The sequence below is a fragment of the Xenopus laevis genome, chromosome 6S (assembly GCF_017654675.1).
Source record: "Xenopus laevis strain J_2021 chromosome 6S, Xenopus_laevis_v10.1, whole genome shotgun sequence".
Lineage (NCBI taxonomy): Eukaryota > Metazoa > Chordata > Amphibia > Anura > Pipidae > Xenopus > Xenopus laevis.
In genome coordinates this window covers 8,733,692-8,742,979 of record NC_054382.1, presented here as the reverse complement: position 1 = coordinate 8,742,979, position 9,288 = coordinate 8,733,692, and positions in this window count along the sequence as shown.

The following is a 9,288-nucleotide window of genomic DNA, read 5'->3' as shown; positions in this document are numbered from 1 at the left end:
CCCGAATCTGAGCGTGTGCCCTGACCCTTAATGTTTACATGATTTTCTAGTAGACAAATTGCATAAAGATCCAAATTAAGGAAAGATCCGTTATCCAGAAAACCCCAGGTCCTTAGCATTCTGGATAACAGGTCCCATACCTGTACTATCAGTATAAAGATGTAGACATGGCAAAGAACCCATTATGTGAAAGAATATTGGGTTTTATTAGTCATCAACCTGTAGATGATTTAGATACAATAGAGCTGGGGGGGAGTAAATAAATTAAAGTAGTTTTTAGTGGGTGCTGCTTAGGCACCTCTTGACTAGCCTGGTACCAAGGCAGATTATAGCGAAATGTGGATATGTGCTGACAATCCAAAACTAATTTAAATCAAGCAGAAAATAAAGAGTGTTTATACAAGTAATATGGAGTTACTGAATGCACATTTGTTTTGGGTTAAATGAGAACAAAAGGTAGAATCGCTGGGGGTACCACACAGTCAGGCACCCATAGTGATTCCAGTTCTTACTTCATTCCCTGGGCTAGTGCTCATCTTCAACAAATACACAGGCTCGGGGGTTCCTTTTCTCTAAGCACCATGCCTCCATATTGTTCCAGCGTCGCAGGCATCCCCTGCGCCAAATTATAGCAGGCACATGTGCATTACAGAGATCAGAGAAGATTGGTACTGTGCATGCACTTGTCGCATGATGCACAGTGGTGCTGGATCTGTTAAGTTTGGGTAGCTGAGGATGAGTAGAGTATAACAATGCTTTATTAGCAGGTTCATGCAGCCATTACACAACCGTAAGCAACTCTAACACCACAAGCTGTATAGAAAGTTTGCACAGTACAAGTCTTGAACACAGTGACATCTACAGGCCATTTGTATAAACACCACAGGATCAGTATCAGGAAAATGTACCATTGACCAGTGCAATTTTTTGAAGAGGAGGAGGAGCTCCAGACTGGGATAAAGAGTAAATAACTAGAATTAAGTACCGACCAGAAGTTAGGAATGATGCACTGTTTATTTACCTTGTTATTTGCCTTGGATACAAATACGTAACTTCAGGTTTTGGGGGGCACTGTATCCTTTCCATAGAGCAAGTGTTTAAGGGTAAGTGCACCCCAGCTCAATGCAGTGGAATACTATATATACGATCTTATATACATATATTGGGGTAGCCCTAATCAGTATGTTTCCTGCAGAATTGTGCTTGATACAAGGGAATGCTGGGATAGGGGACTGTTCCTGCTGAATTGTGCTTATTACAGGGGAATACCTATGCTGCCATAGTTTTATGGGATCTCTCTGTACAGACTATGAGCAAACTTAGGGGCTGTTCCTGCTGAATTGTGCTTAGTACAGGGGAATACCTATAATGCTATAGTTTTATGGGATCTCTCTGTACAGACTATGAGCAAACTTAGGGGACTGTTCCTGCTGAATTGTGCTTAGTATAGGGGAATACCTATGCTGCCATAGTTTTATGGGATCTCTCTGTACAGACTATGAGCAAACTTAGTGGGCTGTTCCTGCTGAATTGTGCTTAGTACAGGGGAATACCTATGCTGTCATAGTTTTATGGGATCTCTCTATATGAGCAAATTTAGGGGGCTGTTCCTGCTGAATTGTGCTTAGTACAGAGGAATACCTATAATGCCATAGTTTTATGGGATCTCTCTGTACAGACTATGAGCAAATTTAGGGGACTGTTCCTGCTGAATTGTGCTTAGTACAGGGAATACCTATGCGGCCATAGTTTTATGGGATCTCTCTGTATAAACTATGAGCAAACTGTCATGCAGTCAGACTGGTCATGCTTTGCAGGTTCCTGTGATCCCGACTCACTGTTATTGGTTAATGTTTAACTTGTATTTATAAAGTCAATGTTGTGCTGCACCAGAGGTTTAACATGGAGATGTTCATTAAAAACACATTGCAATGAACTCATAACAAATGCCCCCCAAGAGCTCGTTCTTATAATGGAAATGAAGGTGGGTGTTAATATGGGGAGGAGCCAAATGAGGTTTCCGTTGCCCCCTGATCACAGAAGAATCAATGATCAAGATCAGATTGGCTGGAATTGCTGTGCCCCTCTGAACCAAATCCAAACTCCAGGTCATGTGACTTTAAAGCCCTGGATGGTGTAGGGGATATTTTTGTAAAATCAGATCATGCCTTTTGGGGATTTTGTAGTGTTATAATAAGAATGAAAATATAGTTTCAGTTGCATTGTTTGTGGAGGATTCAGTAATTGGGCAGACCCAAAAATAATGTCTCTGTCGATCCCTAAAAACAAGAAGACACACCTTAAAGGAGAACTAAACCCTAAAAATGAATGTGGCTAAAAATGGCATATTTTATATAGTGAACTTATTGCACGAGGCTAAAGTTTGAGCTTGTCAATAGCAGCAATGATCCAGGACTTCAAACTTGTCACAGGGGGTCACCATCTTGGAAAGTGTCTGTGACACTCACATGCTCAGTGGGCTCTGATTGGCTGTTGAGAAGCTAAACTTAGGGCTCGTCACTAATTATCCAGCAGAAAATGAGCTTCCCTGGCTGTAATATAAGCTGATGCTACAGGTTTGCTGATTATTCAATTCTGATGCTAATTGCACTGGTTTCTGTGCTGCCATGTAGTAATTATGTGTATTAATTACTAATCAGCCTTATATTGTGACATTTCTATTCTATGTGTACTGTATATTGTGAGTGGCTCCCTAAGCTCAGTAAGTGACAGCAGCACAGAGCATGTGCAGTGAATCAGCAGAAAAGAAGATGGGGAGCTACTGGGGCATCTTTGGAGACACAGATCTTTACTGCTAAAGGGCTGTGGTTGCCTTGGGCTGGTACAGAAGCACAAAACATCATGTACAACATTTCTAGCTACTTCTTTAGTTAGGCTTTAGTTCTCCTTTAATAAATCTGGTACACAATGTATTTCCACCTCTTTCTGACATAATTAAAGGTGAACGAAATCCTAAACATGAATCTGGTTGTGTTTTATATACTGAATTTACAGATGTGGGACTGTAAAGCTGGTCATAGACGCAAAGATCTGATCGTACGAATCGAGGATTCCTACAATTTTCTGACCATTTGTGGAGAGTCCCGACATTTTTCGTCCGGCGGAGATCGGTCGTTTGGTCGATCGGACAGGTTAAAAGATTTCTGTCGGTTGCCGATAATATCTCTGAATGTATTGGCGATCGTACGATTTTCAGAGGGAGACTGTCACCAGCTTTGTCAGACATAACTATCGTACGATTACTGTCAGGGGCAGAACATCGGCTGATCTGTTCTTTTCTACTTTATTTGATCGGAATGGTGAGTGGCAGGTCGGGAGATGGGGAAAGTCCGATTGTTTGAGGATTCGAACGATCGGATCTTTGCATCTATGGCCAGCTTAAGTCTGCTAATCCACAGCAGGGGTTTAATGTGTGCTGTACTCAATATCTAACTGTGAGCAACACTTATCTTGGGGCTTACAGATGCTGTTGAACTCCCAGCATCCCACAGTGGTGCTGAAAGTTGCAGTACATCAACATCTGAAGGACCAAAGGTTGTCCTAAGGTGGCCATTCAAGGCCGACAAAAGGTGCCGACAGACCGAGTCAGCAGATAATTGGCCCGTGTATGGGGCCCTCCTATAGGCTTCCCCGATCGATATCTGGCTGAAAGTCGGGCAGATGTCGATCGGGAAGATCTAAAAACCCCTTCGGATAACTGACTGCATCAGTTCATTGGTGCGGTCCTGCAATTCGACCGCACATACTCCTTGCAAATCGTTGGGCCTTAGTGCTCATTATCAGATGGGTCAGATATCGGATCAGTAAGATATAGACAAGGGGTCTCCACCCTTTTTTAACCGTGAGCAACATTCAGATGTAAAAGAAGTTGGGGAGCTACACAAGCATGAAAAAAATGTTCCTGGGGGTGCCAAATAAGGGCTGTGATTGGGTGGTTTTTATACAAAAATAATCACCTGCTTGGAAGCTTCTGAGGGCAACATGTTGTTCATGAGCCACTGGTTGGGGAATCACTACCATAGACAGTCACTATTTATTGGGCTGGTTGGGGCTGTTTGGGCTTCTGTGTACTTAAAGTGGACCTGTCACCCAGACACAAAAATCTGTATAATAAAAGTCCTTTTCAAATTAAACATGAAATCCAATTTCTATTTTTTATTAAAGAATTCATAGCTGCTGTAAGCTCTTTTAAAAATCTCAGCTGTCAATCAAATATTGTCTGCCCCTCCTATATTTCATGGGCATAGAGGCGGGGCAGACAATTACTTTCACTTTCCATTCGTCACTTCCTACATGTCACTGCTCTCCCCACATTCCCCCGTTCTCTTTACCATATAACTGTGTGGCCAGGGCATGGGGATGGACATCAGGTCCCCCATTCTGGTGCACAAACAAGATTCTGAGATGATGAAAGGCTTTTGTTAAAAACAGTGTCCACAAAATGGCTGCTGCCTGCTTGGTATCATTTTGGACATAATTCCCAGACTGAAGGAAACAAGATTCAAATCTAAACAGTGTAATTAAAGTTCATTTTGCTTGACTAATGTGATAAAATAGGATTTTGAATAATTTTTTTGGGTGACGGGTCCCCTTTAAAATAGCCAGGACTAGGGTTGCCACCTGGCCGGTATTTTACTGGCCTGGCCGGTAAAAATGTTGCTTGATCACAGTGTTAAGGGAAAAACCATAAAAACATAGGATGACTGGTATTTTTTTCTAGAAAATGTGGCAACCCTACTGGCCTATTTTGAACACCAGTCCAGAGCTGCACGAGTGTCTGTCAGATCATTGCTGCCAAAGCTTGAGGGGACGGGAGGCCTAAATAAGCTTTGACTGTGGGGTCCGGAAGTGTCTCGTTACATAAAACCCAGCTAGAAAGCTGCCAGCCTGCCGGCGGTTACTACACGGACTCAGCCTGAAACGCATTAATATCCTGGCACACGCCAAGGATTTCTCTGAAATCTTCTGTCCCCGTCACGTTATCATATTCACGGGATTTGGAAGAGCGTTTCTGCTGGCAAACGAGTGGTGCACCATAAAGAGAATAAAATGTCATATTTCCCAAGCAAACAGGAACAATATAAAGCAGCTGCTGAGAGAGAAACGTCTACACAGAATTTGGCAGGGGAAAAAAATTAACCTTTGATCTGTGGGTAATAAATCCTTTGGCTACGACTCCCGAAATGAGGAGGAACCAAGCTGGGACTTTTATTGTCTCCTTATGTGTATGTAGCATGTATGTAGCATGTATGTAGCATGTATGTAGCATGTATGTGGCATGTATGTGGCATGTATGTGGCATGTATGTAGCATGTATGTGGCATGTATGTGGCATGTATGTGGCATGTATGTAGCATGCCCTGAGTATCAGCGATTTCTCTCTGGCAGCTGCAAGTTCAGCATTTCTCCAGCATCTACTTATTCTGCTATGGGATTAAACCAAAACCCATGTGCAAAGATTCCCAAACTGCACTTCTACTGCCCTGTCCAAAGAAACCACAAGTGCAGGTATGGGACCTGTTATCCAGAATGCTCGGGACCTGGGGTTTCCGTAATTTGGATCTTCATGCTTAAAGTCTACTAGAAAATCATATAAATATTAATAAACCCAATAGAATGGTTTTGCTTCCAATAAGGATTAATTCTATCTTAGTAGGGATCAAGTACCAAGTACTGATTTATTATTACAGAGAACAAGGAAATCATTGTTTAAAGTCTATGGGAGACATTCCGTAATTCATTCTGGATAACGTGTTTCCGGATAACGGATGCCCTACCTGTATTTTAAATAATACGTCTGTAAATGAAAATTGAATATAAACTTCATACTGAAATAATAAACTTTGTAAATACATTCATTTAAATATTCTGCATTGTTTCTGAAATAATCAAGTTTATATTCACTATCCCTCTCTCAGCATCTGTTTCTCGTCATTCTCTCTTCATGCAGCAGTTGGGTGTCAGATATTCACTGACAGTTAGATCCAATATATCTTATAGGGGGGCTCCTTTCCTAGCAGATGTATTAGAGCTCACTCAAATAACTGATTCCAGTATAAACAAAATCTAACAAAATAACTGTCTTTTGAACAAATTCTGCATGTAGAGAGACATGATGTCTGGTGATTTTAATAGAGTGAGCTCTAATACATCTTCTAGACAAAAGGAGCCCCCCTACAAGATATATTCGATCTAACTGTCAATGAATATCTGACACCCAACTCCATACTTCCCAACTGTCCCGTTTTCAGTGGGACTGTCCCACTTTTGACAGCTTAACAATGTTTCTAACTTTTGGCTTTTGGCAGAGAGCCCAGAACAGCCATGAGGTTCAGCTAAGATACTTTTGTAACAATTTTGAGATAAGCAAATAAGTAATTGTAACAATTTAGATAACAGGTCCCTTGGGAGAAGTTAGATGCACAGCTTAAAGGGCAACTCACCTTCATTAGCAAAACTGTAATTAACTGAAAAAAAAACACAGAAATATGTTCAAACTTTCATAACCTGCTAAATTTTGTAAAATGAACATAGTAATTAGGGGGTGTGGCCACAAACACTACGCCGCACTACGCACGGCAATTTTTTGTCCCTCTTTTTATTTCCAAAATATTGGGAGGTATGCAACTCCTGCATGAAGACAGAATGAAGAGAAACAGATGCTGAGTGAGGAATAGTGAAGATAAACTTGATTATTTCAGAAACAATGCAGAATTTTTAATTGATTGTATTTAGAAATTTCTTATTTCAGTGTGATGAAGCTAATATTACATTTTCATTTTCGCAATAGTTCCCCTTTAAGACCTTGAGGAGTCAAAGCGTTCAGGTCTGAGGTCTGTTTAGGCTCTCACTGAGGTCGGGATAAGTATTAATATTCTGCTGAAGGCTGGGCTGAGTAAGATCAGATACGGATATCATACCCCACATCACTCTGGGGAGAACTGCACCTCCCTGCCGCATCTCGGTAATTGAGAACAGTCTCGTGCATAGATACAATAGAGATAAGGGAGTCCCGGGAGTCCAAGAGTATATGGAAACAATTACAATTATTCCTAGAAAGCGCAGGTTAGGTTGCAGTGTTGGTGACACTCTGCATGTGTATGAAATTTGAGTCGGGGTTAGGGAAGAAAGGATGTCTGGCTTTTATTCTGATCCCTCTGCTTCTAATGATAGAGCGACTCTGCCCATAGCACCAGGCTTTGGTTAGGGGCGGTAGTTGCAGGCTGGTGGCAGACGGAGAACATTCTCTCTCCAAGGATAGACTGGACTCCAGCGCTGAAAAAATCCCTGATGCTGGAGAACTACACATCTCAGAGATACTGGCAACTGTAGCCTCACAACATTTGGAGGGCTGCTGTTATATGGCCACCTTGCCAACGATTAGGACAGGGCTGCACCAAAGGGATTATCAAACCTACGACAGTTGTGAGCCGAAAGAGTGTTCGACCATGAGTAAGTGCCCCAACAGGCACAAAATGCGTTAGGCCTCCATCTGTATTGTCCTAATAAATGTATTTGTATTTTTAAACACTATAGTTGATATAAACAAGCTGCTGTGTAGCCATGGGGGCAGCCATTCAAGCACAGGATACACAGTAGATAACATATAAGTACTACTATAGTTTATATAAACAAGCTGCTGTGTAGCCATGGGGGCAGCCATTCAAGCACAGGATACACAGTAGATAACAGATAAGTACTACTATAGTTTATATAAACAAGCTGCTGTGTAGCCATGGGGGCAGCCATTCAAGCACAGGATACACAGTAGATAACAGATAAGTACTACTATAGTTTATATAAACAAGCTGCTGTGTAGCCATGGGGGCAGCCATTCAAGCACAGGATACACAGTAGATAACAGATAAGTACTACTATAGTTTATATAAACAAGCTGCTGTGTAGCCATGGGGGCAGCCATTCAAGCACAGGATACACAGTAGATAACAGATAAGTACTACTATAGTTTATATAAACAAGCTGCTGTGTAGCCATGGGGACAGCCATTCAAGCACAGGATACACAGTAGATAACATAAGTACTACTATAGTTTATATAAACAAGCTGCTGTGTAGCCATGGGGGCAGCCATTCAAGCACAGGATACACAGTAGATAACAGATAAGTACTACTATAGTTTCTATAAACAAGCTGCTGTGTAGCCATGGGGACAGCCATTCAAGCACAGGATACACAGTAGATAACATAAGTACTACTATAGTTTATATAAACAAGCTGCTGTGTAGCCATGGGGGCAGCCATTCAAGCACAGGATACACAGTAGATAACAGATAAGTACTACTATAGTTTATATAAACAAGCTGCTGTGTAGCCATGGGGGCAGCCATTCAAAGGAGAAAAGGCTCAGGTTACACAGCAGATAGCAGACAAGCTCTGTAGAACATAATGGTGTTATCTGTTAGCCACTATTTAACCTGGGCCATATAGACTTTTTTCAAATTCAGCCATGGCTACACAGCACACAGGACATGATATTTTCATTATATTAAAACACTTTAATTTTTTGGTGTTACTGTTCCTTTAAAGGGGTGGTTCGCCTTTCTGTTAAAATGTATATAATGTTATATGTTATAGAATGGTTAAGCAACGATTCAAATTTTCTTCTTTTTTTTTTTTTTATAGATTTTGAGTGATTTGCTGTCTTCTGACAATTTCCAGCTTTAAATGGGGGGTCACTGACCCCATCTAAAAAAACAAATGCTCTGTAAGGCAAAATTTTTGCTACTTTTTATTACTCATCTTTCTATTCAGGCCTCTCCAATTCATATTCCTGTCTCTTATTCAAATGCATGGTTGCTGGGGTAATTTGGACCCTACCAACCATATTGCTGAAATTGCAAACTGGAGCTAAAAAAGCTAAATAAAAACAAATACAAACCATCTGAAAACAGTCTCAGAATATCACTCTCTACATCATGGTAAAAGTTAATTTATAGGTGAACTACCCTTTTAACCAATAAGATGATGATGGGGATAAACTTCTGTTATACCCCAGAGTGGGATTTAAAGGTAATGTATTGAAGTGGCTTCAAGAACAGAATCAGGAATTAATGATATCCACTCTCCCCTCCTGCTTGTACAGGTATGGGATCCGTTATCCGGAAACCCGTTATCCAGAAAGCTATGAAATACGGAATGGCGTCTATAATTACTACATTTTTTCCAAATAATCCACATTTTTAAAAATGATTTCCCTTTTCTCTGTAATAATAAAACAGTCGCTTGTACTTGATCCCAACTAAGATAT